Source organism: Oncorhynchus tshawytscha, linkage group LG20 (assembly GCF_018296145.1).
Source record: "Oncorhynchus tshawytscha isolate Ot180627B linkage group LG20, Otsh_v2.0, whole genome shotgun sequence".
NCBI lineage: Eukaryota > Metazoa > Chordata > Actinopteri > Salmoniformes > Salmonidae > Oncorhynchus > Oncorhynchus tshawytscha.
The window spans coordinates 19,482,395-19,497,939 of NC_056448.1; the positions used below are offsets into that span (position 1 = coordinate 19,482,395).

Sequence of the window (15,545 nt, forward strand, 5' to 3'; positions counted from 1 at the left end):
CGCAGCAACTTACTGCCTTCCTGAAGACAAACAATGTATACGAAATGCTTCAGTCTGGTTTTAGACCACATCATAGCACTGAGACGGCACTTGTGAAGGTGGTAAATGACATTTTAATGGCATCGGACCGAGGCTCTGCATCTGTCCTCGTGCTCCTAGACCTTAGTGCTGCTTTTGATACCATCGATCACCACATTCTTTTGGCGAGATTGGAAACCCAAATTGGTCTACACGGACAAGTTCTGGCCTGGTTTAGATCTTATCTGTCGGAAAGATATCAGTTTGTCTCTGTGAATGGTTTGTCCTCTGACAAATCAACTGTAAATTTCGGTGTTCCTCAAGGTTCTGTTATAGGACCACTATTGTTTTCACTATATATTTTACCTCTTGGGGATGTTATTCAAAAACATAATGTTAACTTTCACTGCTATGCGGATGACACACAGCTGTACATTTCAATGAAACATGGTGAAGCCACAAAATTGCCCTTGCTAGAAGCATGTGTTTCAGACATAAGGAAGTGGATGGCTGCAAACTTTCTACTTTTAAACTCGGACAAAACAGAGATGCTTGTTCTAGGTCCCAAGAAACAAAGAGATCTTCTGTTGAATCTGACAATTAATCTTAATGGTTGTACAGTCGTCTCAAATAAAACTGTGAAGGACCTCGGCGTTACTCTGGACCCTGATCTCTCTTTTGAAGAACATATCAAGATCATTTCAAGGACAGCTTTTTTCCATCTACGTAACATTGCAAAAATCAGAAACTTTCTGTCCAAAAATTATGCAGAAAAATTAATCCATGCTTTTGTCACTTCTAGGTTAGACTACTGCAATGCTCTACTTTCCGGCTACCCGGATAAAGCACTAAATAAACTTCAGTTGGTGCTAAATACGGCTGCTAGAATCCTGACTAGAACCAAAGAATTTGATCATATTACTCCAGTGCTAGCCTCTCTACACTGGCTTCCTGTCAAAGCAAGGGCTGATTTCAAGGTTTTACTGCTAACCTACAAAGCATTACATGGGCTTGCTCCTACCTATCTCTCTGATTTGGCCCTGCCGTACATACCTACACGTACGCTACGGTCACAAGACGCAGGCCTCCTAATTGTCCCTAGAATTTCCAAGCAAACAGCTGGAGGCAGGGCTTTATCCTATAGAGCTCCATTTTTATGGAACGGTCTGCCTACCCATGTCAGAGACGCAAACTCGTTCTCAACGTTTAAGTCTTTACTGAAGACTCATCTCTTCAGTGGGTCATATGATTGAGTGTAGTCTGGCCCAGGAGTGGGAAGGTGAACGGAAAGGCTCTGGAGCAACGAACCGCCCTTGCTGTCTCTGCCTGGCCGGTTCCCCTCTTTCCACTGGGATTTACAGGGGCTGAGTCACTGGCTTACTGGGGCTCTCTCATGCCGTCCCTGGAAGGGGTGCGTCACCTGAGTGGGTTGATTCACTGATGTGATCCTCCTGTCCGGGTTGGCGCCCCCCGCCCTGGGTTGTGCCGTGTGGGAGATCTTCGTGGGCTATACTCGGCCTTGTCTCAGGATGGTAAATTGGTGGTTGAAGATATCCCTCTAGTGGTGTGGGGGCTGTGCTTTGGCAAAGTGGGTGGGGTTATATCCTTCCTGTTTGGCCCTGTCCGGGGGTGTCCTCGGATGGGGCCACAGTGTCTCCTGACCCCTTCTGTCTCAGCCTCCAGTAATTATGCTGAAGTAGTTTGTGCCGGGGGGCTAGGGTCAGTTTGTTATATCTGGAGTACTTCGCCTGTCCTATTCGGTGTCCTGTGTGAATCTAAGTGTGCGTTCTCTAATTCTCTCCTTCTCTCTTTCTTTCTCTCTCTCTGAGGACCTGAGCCCTAGGACCATGCCCCAGGACTACCTGACATGATGATTCCTTGCTGTCCCCAGTCCACCTGGCCGTGCTGCTGCTCCAGTTTCAACTGTTCTGCCTTATTATTATTTGACCATGCTGGTCATTTATGAACATTTGAACATCTTGGCCATGTTCTGTTATAATCTCCACCCGGCACAGCCAGAAGAGGACTGGCCACCCCACATAGCCTGGTTCCTCTCTAGGTTTCTTCCTAGGTTTTGGCCTTTCTAGGGAGTTTTTCCTAGCCACCGTGCTTCTACACCTGCATTGCTTGCTGTTTGGGGTTTTAAGCTGGGTTTCTGTACAGCACTTTGAGATATCAGCTGATGTACGAAGGGCTATATAAATAAATTTGATTTGATTTGATTTGATCTTAATCACTCCTATGACCTCATCACCTGTGAAGATAGACCTAATCTTATTTAGAACATAATAAAGAAAAACATCTTCGATAACGATACAAATTATGGATTTGAGTGTATACATACACCCAGTGTATACACATACAGTACACTTTACAGTAGAGGCATCACAAGATCATACATTAGAAAACTATTTTAGTCAATGCTCCAACTTGGTCCTTCTTCCAGGTATTTTTTTAACCTGGGAACATTCTGTACTGTGGCACGTACTGCATCTTCATTATCATGGGAATGTGAATGGCATTCCACTAGCATTACACACCATCTGCTCAGGCAGCTCTAACAGGTCCCCTACAGTATTTGGCATCTCTTTGTGCCTGTCACATCCGCAGCATTTCCCTAGAAAAGAGACCTTCGGTTCGCTTTGACAGTACCGCTTTCAAACACGACTCAACGTCTTCTGTTGACAAAAATACGTTTGTTTAGTGTGTGTAGCGGAACTTCAGAGGAGGGAACTGTCACAATGAGACTTTTCAGACATGCAGCAGGCTGGCATGTGAAGTCATCGTCGCCGTTTTCCAGACTTCATCATACTACTTGCTACTTACTTACGATGACACACTCGTACCATGGTAATGAGGGTAAAATATGTATCCAGGGAAAATAATTAGTTCTTTAGTCGTAACCATTATTGCATTTTCCAGTAAATCTCTGTAGAATCATTTGTCTTTGTTAAGTAATCTATTACTGTCTCAGATTGGACTACAAATGCACAACAAAGACGTGGATGACTCATAAGATCTTCAAAACTGGTGCTGTTTTCTGTGGAATGTGACATAGAGGTGTAATTTCACATCTTATTTATGTCATGTTTTTTTAAAACTTATCGTGTACAGTATAATGCATGACCTTGGAAACATGCGTTTAGCTTCAATAAGTCACTTCTTGAAAATCTAACATTGGTTTGATACATAGTGCCAAGAAATAACAGTGATGTTATTCATACCAAAAATGTATTCACACTTAAAGCATATAAACACCCATGTTGTTTCAACAGCCTGCATATAGTGCATCCATATATAAAACAAATTAGATGCCTCTTCGTTTTGCAAGATTAAGTAAGATTTACTGTTCTTGCGACTGTACTGTCAGAGTTGGTTACTGGGCTTAACTTTCCTTCAATATTGGAGGACGACACTGTTTTGTCACAGTACGGTTCCGCTTCAGCACCATGGACAGCTCTTGTGGAGGAAGCCAGTTTCAGCACCATGGACAGCACTTATGGGGGATGCTCCAGTAATGTACACAGCCTTAAAGCCCAGACGCCCACTCACTCACTCTCCTGCCGGGGGTGATTACAATTTCATCTCAGTGCAAATAGTTCATTAGCAAAACCTGGTGATTTCGTCAGGGGTGGCCCGGGAAGCACATGAACAAAGACGCTCTGCTGCGCCAAAGCAGATGAATGGGGAGAAGGGCTGGAATGAAATGTCAAGCAAAATGTCATCAATGTAATCTGCTTGGAAAAAATAATAAATCAGGTCTCTTTGCAGACCCAGCCACTGACCCACACAAGAATTACAGACACAACCTGGAGTTTATAAGAGAGAGAGAGAGAGAGAGAGAGTGCAAGCAGATATAAAGAACGAGAGAAAGAAAGAGAGTGCAAGGAGATATAAAGAATGAGAGAAAGAAAGAGAGTGCAAGGAGATATAAAGAACTAGAGAAAGAAAGAGACAGAGAAGGTGAGAGACAGAAGTGATTGAGCGAGACAGCGGAACGAGAGAGGTAAAGAGAGTGTTCAAGGACTGCAGTGGGAGTAGCTGTCAAGCTACAAGGGGAGGGCTGCACCACTGTGGGATGCTACATAGGCGAGCGGCTCCGCACAACATCCCAGCATCCCACCGAGAAGCTCATCAAAAAGCCCTCAGCCACATCCTAATCACTGCTTAATGATTTACACAGAACAACAGTGTCTCAAGGCTTGTCTCTGTTTTCCTTTCCCATTGTACCCGCAAATGTTTTTATGTTCCTCTCGACAAGAGAGAGAAACAAACAAACCCTACATTCTCTTTAAAATACATAGTTCGCCGAGAGCAGTGAGGGAAAAAAGAGAGTGCTGCTGTTAGATTGGCTGCTGCTTGCTGCTGTTTTTGAAATGGCTAGAGACCTGTTCAGCTCCAGCAATTTTCCTGTTGGAGAGAAGACGTGATGATGCAGATTGAGGCATTAGATACTTGATTGGGCATTTAGAGATGCAAAACCACATCAGCGGCACATCAATACAGTCAGTATTATTAAGATGAATCCATTGGCCTACGTGCACCGGTAATTGCATGTAAGTATTCTACCCCCTGAGTCAATACATGTTTGAATCACCTTTGGCAGCGATTACAGCCGTGAGACTTTCTAGGTCAGTCTTTAAGAGCTTTCCACACCTGGAAATACCAAATATGTCCCGTTTTGTGTTTTACACCTCCAGCAGAGTAATGACATTGATGAGTGCATGATATTCAGTTTAACTGGCATATAGTATGTTCTATGGATGGTCTTAAAACTGCAGTCATTTCTGTCTGACAATATATGATCATGACTGGGCATTCTAACATATCTGTATCCATTCATCATCATCATCATCATTGTCAATATCGTCTCCCAGGTCTTCCTAACATTTTATGTCATTAAGGGAAAAAAACAACTATAGCGGTTTGTCAGACTGACTTAAAATAGTATAAAATTTGAAGCTTCTTAGTTTTCCAGTGTTTGCTGCACTGAGAGAATAAAGTGTTGTATCTGTCAGAAACTGGTCTTCCCTGGCTGCCTGACCCTGATGAGACCCCTGTGTCACCATCTGATCCTGCTCAGATGAGGCATGACAAAGAAATACCTTGTTGTACATTTATACATGATATTATCCAAGAATAGAATCAATGGTTCAATAATTGAAATAACCATTATTCCCAGATCCCAGACTGTAGTCTACCCATCAACTCAAGATGGAACTTTGTATCCATTCACTGATTGTTATAATATGCTGCAAAATTAAACTGAGCTCCATAGACTGGTCTTCCCTGGCTGTCTGACACTGCAGGGACACCTGTCACCATCTGATCCTGCTAAGACATGATGAGCATAGTGTTGTGTACCGACTGTGCACCATGACAGTAAAGCCTGTAGAGCTGTTAATACTGTGCCAGTGTGAAAAGTAAGGAATTAGCTAGGGAAACTGACAGATCTACAATGTTGTATTGCTATAGTAACTAAGAAAAACTCACATTGCGCAGGAAAAACATCCGAATATCGGTCTTCACTCATTTGGACACTGGTTTCATTGTTTGATTCAGGTCTAGTGTGACAGAGACAAAAATAATAGCTAAAGTTAGTGAGCTAGCTAGCTAGCTAACGTTAGCCAACTTTTAGCTAATGGTATAATGGTACAACCCTAATTGATACACCATCCAAAGCGTAACAAAGTAGTAACTTCACCATGCTCAAAGGGATATTCAGTGTCTGCTTTTTTTCCCATTGTTACCCATCTACCAATAGGTGCCCTTCTTTGCGAGACATTGAAAAAGTGCCCTGGTCTTTGTGGTTGAATATGTGCTTGAAATTCACTACTCGACTGTGGGACCTGACAGATAATTGTATGTGTGGGGTGCAGATATGGGTTAATAAGTCAAAAATCATATTAACCACTAGTATTGCACACAGAGTGATTCCCTGAAATATATTATGTGACCGACTAAGCAAATCTTTACTACTGAACGTATTTACGCTTGACATAAGAAAGGGGTTGAATACCTATTGACTCAAGACATTTCAGCCTACATTTTTTTAATTAATTTGTAAAACTTTCAAGAAATATATATATATTTTGACATTGTGAGGTATTGTGTGTAGATCAGTGGCACGAAATCTAAAATTCAAGCTGCTATACAACAAAATGTCGGAAAAGTCAATGGGTGTGAATACCTTTTGAAGACAATGTAGGCTGCTCTGTAAAGAACATACTGCAACAGTCAAAAAATACAGTATGTGCAAATAGCTGGCGATTCAACTAGGATGGCTGGAGATTAAACTAGGATGGCTGGAGATTAAACTAGGATGGCTGGAGATTAAACTAGGATGGCTGGAGATTAAACTAGGATGGCTGGAGATTCAACTAGGATGGCTGGAGATTCAACTAGGATGGCTGGAGATTCAACTAGGATGGCTGGAGATTCAACTAGGATGGCTGGAGATTCAACTTGGATGGCTGGAGATTCAACTAGGATGGCTGGAGATTCAACTAGGATGGCTGGAGATTAAACTAGGATGGCTGGAGATTATACTAGGATGGCTGGAGATTATACTAGCTGTAAGAGTGGAGGTGGTGCTACTTAAAATGTAAATTATATAAAAGCTCAAAGTCTTCAAATCTGTAGAGTATACCATAATTTGCATGTTATGCATAGCTTGTCTGGTGTTATGAAGAAGTCAAGACAGGAAGCCTTCTGGAAAGGACAATGTAAATGTTCATAGCATTTCCCTCCCACATATCCACTAAGATCTGGTTAGGGTTAGGGTTGGAGTGCTCATCTAGGATCAATGTTGCCTTTTAAATCATAATGAATAACATTACATGGACAAAATGGACCTGATCTTAGATCAGCACTCCTACTCTGAGAGGATCTATGAATACAGGCCCTGTAAAGTAATATTACCCAAGTCATTTGTCAGCGCAGTAAACCATGCTCACGCCCCAGCATCAGTCATGGCTTCTTCATATTAACCCGATGACAGTATGAGAACCTTGCACCTCGTTAAACACTTTCAGGTCGCTCCTTTGGAATCCTGTTAACTTCAGAGAGTGTGAACTCTTATTTTCCTCTCCTGTTTTACGGTTTCTGTTATAAACCCTGCCATCAGTGCTGACAGAATTATTGGAGTTTGTTGAATTGTATATCAATATCAGGTCCTGAGTGAACCTTAAGTCAAGCCAAGCTCAGATTCTATTACTGTAACTTGTCTGTCGATTAGTGGAGTAAACTGGTGAGGTATAAGCAAAATATAGCACTTAGGAATAATCCAAATCACATCAGGCCTAGACAAGAATATACAATTATCACTTGTACGGAGGAATCAGAACATTATGAAATACCTGCCTCCCCTTGTGCATTACCAAAAAAATATATACTGTATATATTTCACAGTTTATCCATATTTTTTTTATTTGGAATCATCGACCTTTAACTTAATTATAGTGCATTTTTGTCAGCACCATTGCATTTGTCACATTTACACAGGCACCAGTGGATTGCACCATCCTGGGCCTAAGTGTAGGACAATTAAACTGGCATTTGCTGTCAGAGGAATGGCCTTATGAGAATTGAATTGAGGTTTGATGAGGTGGTCTATAAGAGGAGGAGGAGGAGGAGAAGGAGGAAGATGGTGTAGCATGTGGTGCTGGGCTGACTGCTGACTGCCCAGGTAACCTTTAGCAGATGAGATTGTTTCTCATTAGAGTAAGGAGAAGGCCAGGGTGGTAACCCCTCAATTCCTTCTCTCTCTCGCTGTCTCTCTTTCTCTCATTCCTCTCTCTCTCTCTCTCTCTCTCTCTATCCTCTCTCTCCCCCTCCTCTCTCTCCCTCTCCTCTCTCTCTCCCCTCTCTATCTCTCTCTCACTCTCTCTCTTTCCCTCCCCCTTTCTCTCTCTTGTTTCTCTCTGTCTGCTTCTCTCTCTCTCTCTCTCTCTCTCTCTCTCTCCTCACTCTTTCTCTATGACTGATCTGTCTCCATCCCCATGCCCTCTACTTGTAGGAATTGAGAAAATCATCATGGAAATATAATGACGGATGGAGCTGCTGGGTATTTGGACATCTGTCTTCTCTCTCACAGCTCAGCCAGAGAGCCCAGGCTGTATGACAGGCCCATGGCCAGTGTGGAATAGCACGGGAGATGGAGAATTATCTCCAACACGTCTCCCTGCTACCCTCAGAGATCTGCCATTAGTAGGTTGTCAGTCTAGCAAACACCCCAGCAGCTTTCCAGGCAGGACAAGTCAGCTCCTCACTTCTAATAGGGGGGCATGGGATCATTTCTGCCTGGCTAAAGTTAGAACTATTTAGGTGATATGGGCCTGGGGTTTGGTGAGTGGCAAAACTACTGAGATGTAAAGATGATGAACTCAAAAGTGCAGAACAAATATTAGATTTTCAGCAACCAACTATAACAAATATGGCATAGGCAACTATAGATGTTGTTGTTTGAGTTTTGAGTGTAGAGTGTGCAATACTATTTGTTGTGTGTGTGTGTGTGTGTGTGTGTGTGTGTGTGTGTGTGTGTGTGTGTGTGTGTGTGTGTGTGTGTGTGTGTGTGTGTGTGTGTGTGTGTGTGTGTGTGTGTGTGTGTGTGTGTGTGTGTGTGTGTGTGTGTGTGTGGTTTAGTGCTTGAGTGCATGCATGTATGCATGTACTATGTTTGAAACCATAAGCAAATGTCAGTCGATATTCATGTACAGAGCTCCTACAACATTAAGGACACTGTCGTGGGTGGTCTATATGCCACGTTAGAGGTAAATGTAACGCTGATCAATGGATGCTCTGGTTGTTTTCAACTGTGAATAAACCCCTAATATCAAAGGGAAAATATGAGCTTCAACTCCAAAGACAATATTTCCATGACAACTTGTCTGTTGTGCACATTTTTGATAATTCCCAACAAGGTATGTCATCTTAATTCCCAGCAAGGTACAGTATGTCATCTTATCAACCCCATCAAAGTAATTATGAGGAGTCATCCACCTGTGAATGATATGAACCATGCACTTCTCAAAGCCGAACTAAAGGCCATTGTAAATGCCATTCGAAATGCATAGGCTCTGAAACACTGGAAAGCCAACTGCATTGCATAGGCCTTTTGACCATTTTCAGGACCATGGACAGTGACAAGCCAAATTAATCGCTTCTCTGGAACGTTTTCAGGACCATGGACAGACAAAATGCATAACCCTCCATTATGGAGCATTTTGAGGACACTGTACAGCACCTCCACAGCGTTTCTCTGCTTGCAGGGTGCAAACAAATCCCACAAGGTCACTGGTTATTCATTCACTGGGCACAGTGTACAGCTATTATTCCTCATTTGATAGATTGTGCGTGTGTGTGTGTGTTGTATGTGTGTGGGAGAGAGAGAGAGACCTGCGTAGATGGGTTTTATTCCTGACTGTTTTAGTTGATCAGGTTTCCATTGAAGTAGACACACAATTATGTAAAAGCGCACAATGTAGTGTAGTGTTCGTCATGCATCCCGCATGAGTCTATCTTTGATTTTATCCCGGAATCTGCCGTTAAATGTTCAAACCTAGACCCTACACTTTTCTCCGTTTGCATATAGTCCGACTCGGGGTTGCTTTACCGTCTGTCACACTGTCTCCTTTGTCGTCGTCGCCCCCCACATACGCACACACACAGTTGAATCTTTATAATTGTTGTTTATCAACACAGAAAGTCACGACACGGTCTCTCGTTCCTCCTCCATCCTTCGTTCCCCCTTCTCTCCCCGTTGGACTCATGTGTTCCAGTCCCACCCCTTACTGTCTGGCATTACCGTCCTCTACAATACAAAACGGTATTCTCAGTACCTCCCCCTAGTTTCGCTTGCTTTTGCACTCGCTCAGTCTGTGCATCTCTGACTACCTTCATTGACATCCACCCTACCACCTCTCCACCTGCGTACAGCTTTCACGGATCCGACCTAGCCAGACCCTCGCTAGAACACATCGGGATATTTCTTCCGATCCGTTGAGCTCCCCCATTTCCCCTCAGGTCGATTTGGTCACTGTGTTTCTCCGTGTATCAATGTATACGACCTCGCCGAGCCGAAGGATTTCTCTCTCTTGAGCATGAGAAGGAACACCATCTCATCCGCAATCCAACATCTAAGATTGAGCTACCAGCATGCACACTGGATACATATGCTCCAGCAGAAGTTTTCGGCCAGAAAACTAAAGCACATTGGACCACAGATTCCGAACAAGTGGGTAAATCAGTTTTAGGTAAGCCTAGATAAGTTTCGTGTTATTTTCTATAAATACCATACCCGTTATTACAGTAGCTGGATGTTATGCTGTAGCCTCTGGACAGTTATGGTGATGTTGCATGATCAGCATGATACTGTCCTTTTTGGACGATGCATTTTTCTGCTTTATCATTGTCAGGTTTTGCGTCTTATATGTAGCCTATGTGGGTTTTATTTATCTAAAGTAAAAGTTACTACATGTCCATTACTGTGGAGCTGAACAACGTTAGATACTAGAACCTATAGGTTGCTTTTTTTTTTTAAACATATGACTGACTGGAGACGGCGTGTGGCAATGTATTGGGAGGAGGCTGCAGAGGAAGTCGAGAGAATGAAAGAGCGGATTGGAGAGGGGGAGAGACCACTAAGAATCAGTTTTCAGTCCACGCACACTTTCTTTCACATTGCCCCTCGCCTCAATGAATGGCCCGTCTGATTCAATCCAGGGCCCTATGAAGTTCGACGGCATAGCATCTTAATATGCTTGTCTATTCTTGTCTATCTTGTTCTAGAACACCCGCTTTGCAGCTCAAACGTTGATTCACATTGCCCTGTTGGTTTATATCAACATTACTGCAGTTGATTGTGCAATGGGAGTCCATATCAGTTCATCTTACAATATTTCATACGACATGTATATTGACCATTCTGTATTGCAACGGTGAAATGCATTACTGTTTAGCCTCAGTCTCTCTGTTGTTACGAGGCGGGAAATTGTGTGTCACTTATTTGATCTTATCCGTGAATAATTTCAAACAGATTGGACAGGTCGTGTGTGGGTGTGTGTGTGTGTGTGTGTGTGTGTGTGTGTGTGTGTGTGTGTGTGTGTGTGTGTGTGTGTGTGTGTGTGTAAAAATATGTATAAATATGGCATACCGGTATATGCGACAATATGATTTGCCTCATTACATTCTCAACACAGATATAGCCATGTTGGAGAGCTGCTCAATCAATAATTCAATGATGCTGATGTTAATGGCTAATTGATATTGATTAAACAGAACAGAAAAATTATAATCAGGAAAGATATGTCATTTTTTGAGGTAGCACCAATGATCCAAAGTTGCCTCTCCCTCCGTTCCTTCAATGGAAGTTGTATGAGTGCGCTACTGTTCACTAACTGCGGGGGGAGCTCGCGCTCTTTTGCGCCATGTGTCACGTAATCCGCTACAGGCAGGATAATTGACTGGTGTCGATGGATACAAAATTAGAAATGCAACTACTCTTTTGGTGTGCACATCGTTTTAACAACTAATGACTGTGTTCTTCTTCTTATGCTTCTTCTCAATGAGTTTCATACTTTGAATTACTTTTTTACTTTGTCCATTTACAGTATATATGTATCAATAGGTGTATTTAAATGGCCATGCGATTCTCAGTAATTTACTGTTCAGCCCTCTGTTCAGATCCCCCTCCCAGTGGCAGATCAATCATGGACTCTGTTTACTCTCCTACATTCCACATCAGACAGAAGTAATTTCAAACTGACATCTAAGATCAATTATCTGTTGACATCTCAATGTTATTCAAATCATAATAATGTCATATAGCTGGGAATCTACCAAGATAGAAGTGGGCTACAGTAGCAATTTCAACAGATTTAATGTCATTGTCATTGTCAATATCTATATTGACATCATATCCATGCTACCATGTGGCCTACCATGTGGCTACCAAGTTGAAAGTAAGTTGTCAATTGATATAGCTCTCATCAAGTCCCCTCTAGAGCCACAAAACAAAGGCTGTTTTATTTCAAATGGCTAATTCAATCTGTTGGCCTTTATATTGCCTACATGTTGGCAACATGTAATTATTTTCAAAGAGAAACAGCTCACAATCACAAATGCCAAAAAGAAAATGCCAGCAGTAGCTTGAGGCTACAGCTATGTCCCATGCTTGGTGACCCTGTGTTGACTAACCATTCAAAGACTGGGGGTACATGCTGCAGCGTAATGTTTTTGTGACGCGTGCTGTGCACTCCAATGATGGATTGATTGCAACCTCATGTTGCCATGATTCACAAAGGCAAAAAAAGGACTACACACAAGGGTGCGCACAACACCTCCACACATAAAAACACACACACACACACATACTTCACACACACACACACATACAAATACACACACACACACACACACACACACACACACACACACACACACACACACACACACACACACACACACACACACACACACACACACACACACACACTAATGGATTTGAGAGCATAGTAGCACAGTCTCCCTTAATAGATCAACTGGGAGGTAGGCAGTGGTCCATTCTCCTTGAGTATGGACAAGAATATCAAATACAAGGTCTCTCGGTGCTGGAGCTAGAAGAGCTAACTGTCTTACATTGATTGCCAAGAGGCATCAAGCATCTTCACTATTGGCAGGACTAGCAGTGGGTGCTGGTTCCAGCTGGAGTGCCCCGGAAGGCTTCCACCCAGGGGGAATAGAAAACCTGTTTTGATGGGAAGAAAAACAACAGGGGTCAAATCATGCCATGTCAGAGCAACACAAAACAGATGGTGAACTTCATTCCAAATCCCTGGCCTGCAATTCTCCACTGGGGCAGGATGTGTTAGTTGACATGAGGTTATTGTGGGATTGTTTGACTATTACCCCAAACCACACAGTGTTATTGGATAACAAATTGTCTCAAAGCTTAAAAAACATTCTTTAACCTGTCTCCTCCCCTTCATCTACACCGATTGAAGTGTATTTAACAATTGCCATCAACAAGGGATCATTGCTTTCACCTGGATTCACCTGGTCAGTCCATGACATGACATGGTGTTCATAATGTTTTGTACACTCAGTGTATATTTGCACCTTCATCAGGGAGAGAACCGTGTCTATGTTAGACACTGGTGGAGAACTTGAAGATTAACAGACGTGTTATCTTGAACCACTGTAGAAGACACATCTTAGTGGTTGTGAAATATCAACATGTTTTACAACCTGCAAGTGGATGGAGTTGTTCGGCAATGTGTAAAATGTCGATTTATTTGACTATTTCTATTATAATGCACACAAACAGAGCTCGTAATGATTCACCCTGATACATACAGTCTTTACTGACATTCAACAAAGATGAAAACAGTAAATCAATTTCAGCCAAAACCTGTCGTCAGACTAGTCATCGACCAGACCAGGCCAAAAACATGTCTACCTTAAGAAAATCCATTGTGTGGTCAGTATAAAATAGGTTGACTCAGGTGCATGTCCACCTACATACTGATCATTTTATGGATTAAACAAATCCATATATAGATAAATTCACAAATGTAATCCCAAAATGTACCCAAAGGATAGACCAAGGGAAATGTGCATTTATTTATGGAGAGTGAGGAACATAGCCTGAGGGACATTGATTGACCAGAGAAGTTTATGTGGATAGACATAGTAGGCTGCAGAAACTTGTGAAGATAACCTTGACTTGAATCAATCCAATTTCGTGCAAGATTTTGTTTGGGGACTGTTTTTTACTCATCTTTTATAATTTGATAGTTATCGTTGAGCTTCTGATGGATTAGATAGAAAATTAATTGTTGAATGTAATTAATGGATTTGGCAACTTTGTTGCACCGTAAACAGTTTTGCAAATTAAGGTAATTTGATTTTCCTACTTTTAGGCTGTAATATTGCTGTAGCCATTATTGAATATAAACTGTATTAGCCTCAGGAGAGAGAATGCGATTCAAATATAATAATGAAAAGGAAATCTTACGGCCTCTGAGCCTACATTGTTTGCTGTTTCTGGTCTTCTCGGATTTATATTTGTTTTGTAGAATTAAAAAAATCTTACAGCCTGCATTTTCTGTGTTTAGACAACATATTAGACAGCAGCATACGTGTTTAGAATAATGGATATATTACTATTTTATTGCTAAAGGTTTCGCTGTCAAGATCCAAATATTAATTTGGTCAAATCTAGGAGTACCGTGCAATAAGGGTTGTTCTTGGTATGCATTTGAATGGCTCACTGATGGACAGAGAGACAGGTTGTATAACTATAGATTAGTGTTTGAGATCTTGCTGATGCCCTGATTCTATCAACAGGTTGGTTTTATGCCACCACTGTCAAAGCTATTAGACATGAATGAAGACTTTATGGCTTCCCAATCACAAACACATTGCCACTCCTAAAACCATGTGCAATTGTTGTCTCTTGGTATGTTGATGGGCGGCCCTATTCATGCAGGTATCAATGTTCACATTAAAACGTCTTATGGATCGGTGTCCCGTTAACGGGACACTTGTTGCTCAATATGCATAATGTGACCAAAACGTTGTTTTAAGATTAAACATTGTTGTCATCATGACTCTTGCATTTAGGCTATGTGTCATGCTTGGCACCAGTCATAGTGACATTAAGAATCCTTACAGTTAAAGTAATTTACAGTATCTATCTATGGCTTTGCCTGGATATCCATTGAGCCACATTACACCTCTATAAATAACAAAGCCTCCATTTGGGCTGCCATTTGGGCTTAATTAACCTCTATAATTCATACAATTATATAATTACTATCCCTGAATGATGAGGAAAAACCCAGAGCAGCAGAAGCTCAGTACCTTGGTTGCTTGCATGTTGGATTGGACTCTAGACTCCTGTTCACCTCATGACAGGCTGGAAAGAAGAGAGAGAAGAGACTCCCCTACGGGTAATATTGGGCATCCATGGTGGGACTCACCAGCTGGAGCGCCCTCTTACCGTAGCTTGCGAAGGCTGCTGGGATTAACAATGGCAACCTGGAGGGGAGGGGGGGTTCCTTCCAGCCAGCTGGCTGCTCATCCTCACCACTGGTACAAGTCAGTCCCCAGTCAGTGCAGTACAGTGTGGGAGCTGGCTGCCAGAAAAATTATAAGCTCAGTTAGAAATTCCATTCCTCTCTCTCTCTCTCTCTCTCTCTCTCTCTCTCTCTCTCTCTCTCTCTCTCTCTCTCTCTCTCTCTCTCTCTCTCTCTCTCTCTCTCTCTCTCTCTCTCTCTCTCTCTCTCTCTCTCTCTCTCTCTCTCTCTCTCTCTCTCTCTCTCTCTCTCTCTCTCTCTCTCTCTCTCTGTCTCTGTCTGTCTGTGCCTTGGTCGGTTGTCTCCCATCTCTGGCAAATTAGGGAATTAGCGTTGTCTAGATGCTAATCCCCCATTTGAAACGCCGCTGTCTAAACCCACTTTCTCCTTGTTTTCTAATAGGAGAAAGGAGAAAAAACAGCCAGGCCCTTTGTTTTTTCCTTGAGATCA

At 42.3% G+C, this 15,545-nt stretch overlaps 1 protein-coding gene across 1 annotated transcript in view; it reads left to right on the plus strand.

Annotated features, from left to right (window-relative positions):
• The first annotated feature begins 9,771 nt into the window (after positions 1-9,771).
• The window catches only part of brinp1 (bone morphogenetic protein/retinoic acid inducible neural-specific 1), a 151,746-nt gene continuing 145,972 nt past the window's right edge, over positions 9,772-15,545 (plus strand). The window contains exon 1 of the mRNA XM_024380473.2: positions 9,772-10,271. The gene's annotated coding sequence lies outside the window, so the exon portion shown is untranslated. The remainder of the gene's footprint in view (positions 10,272-15,545) is intronic.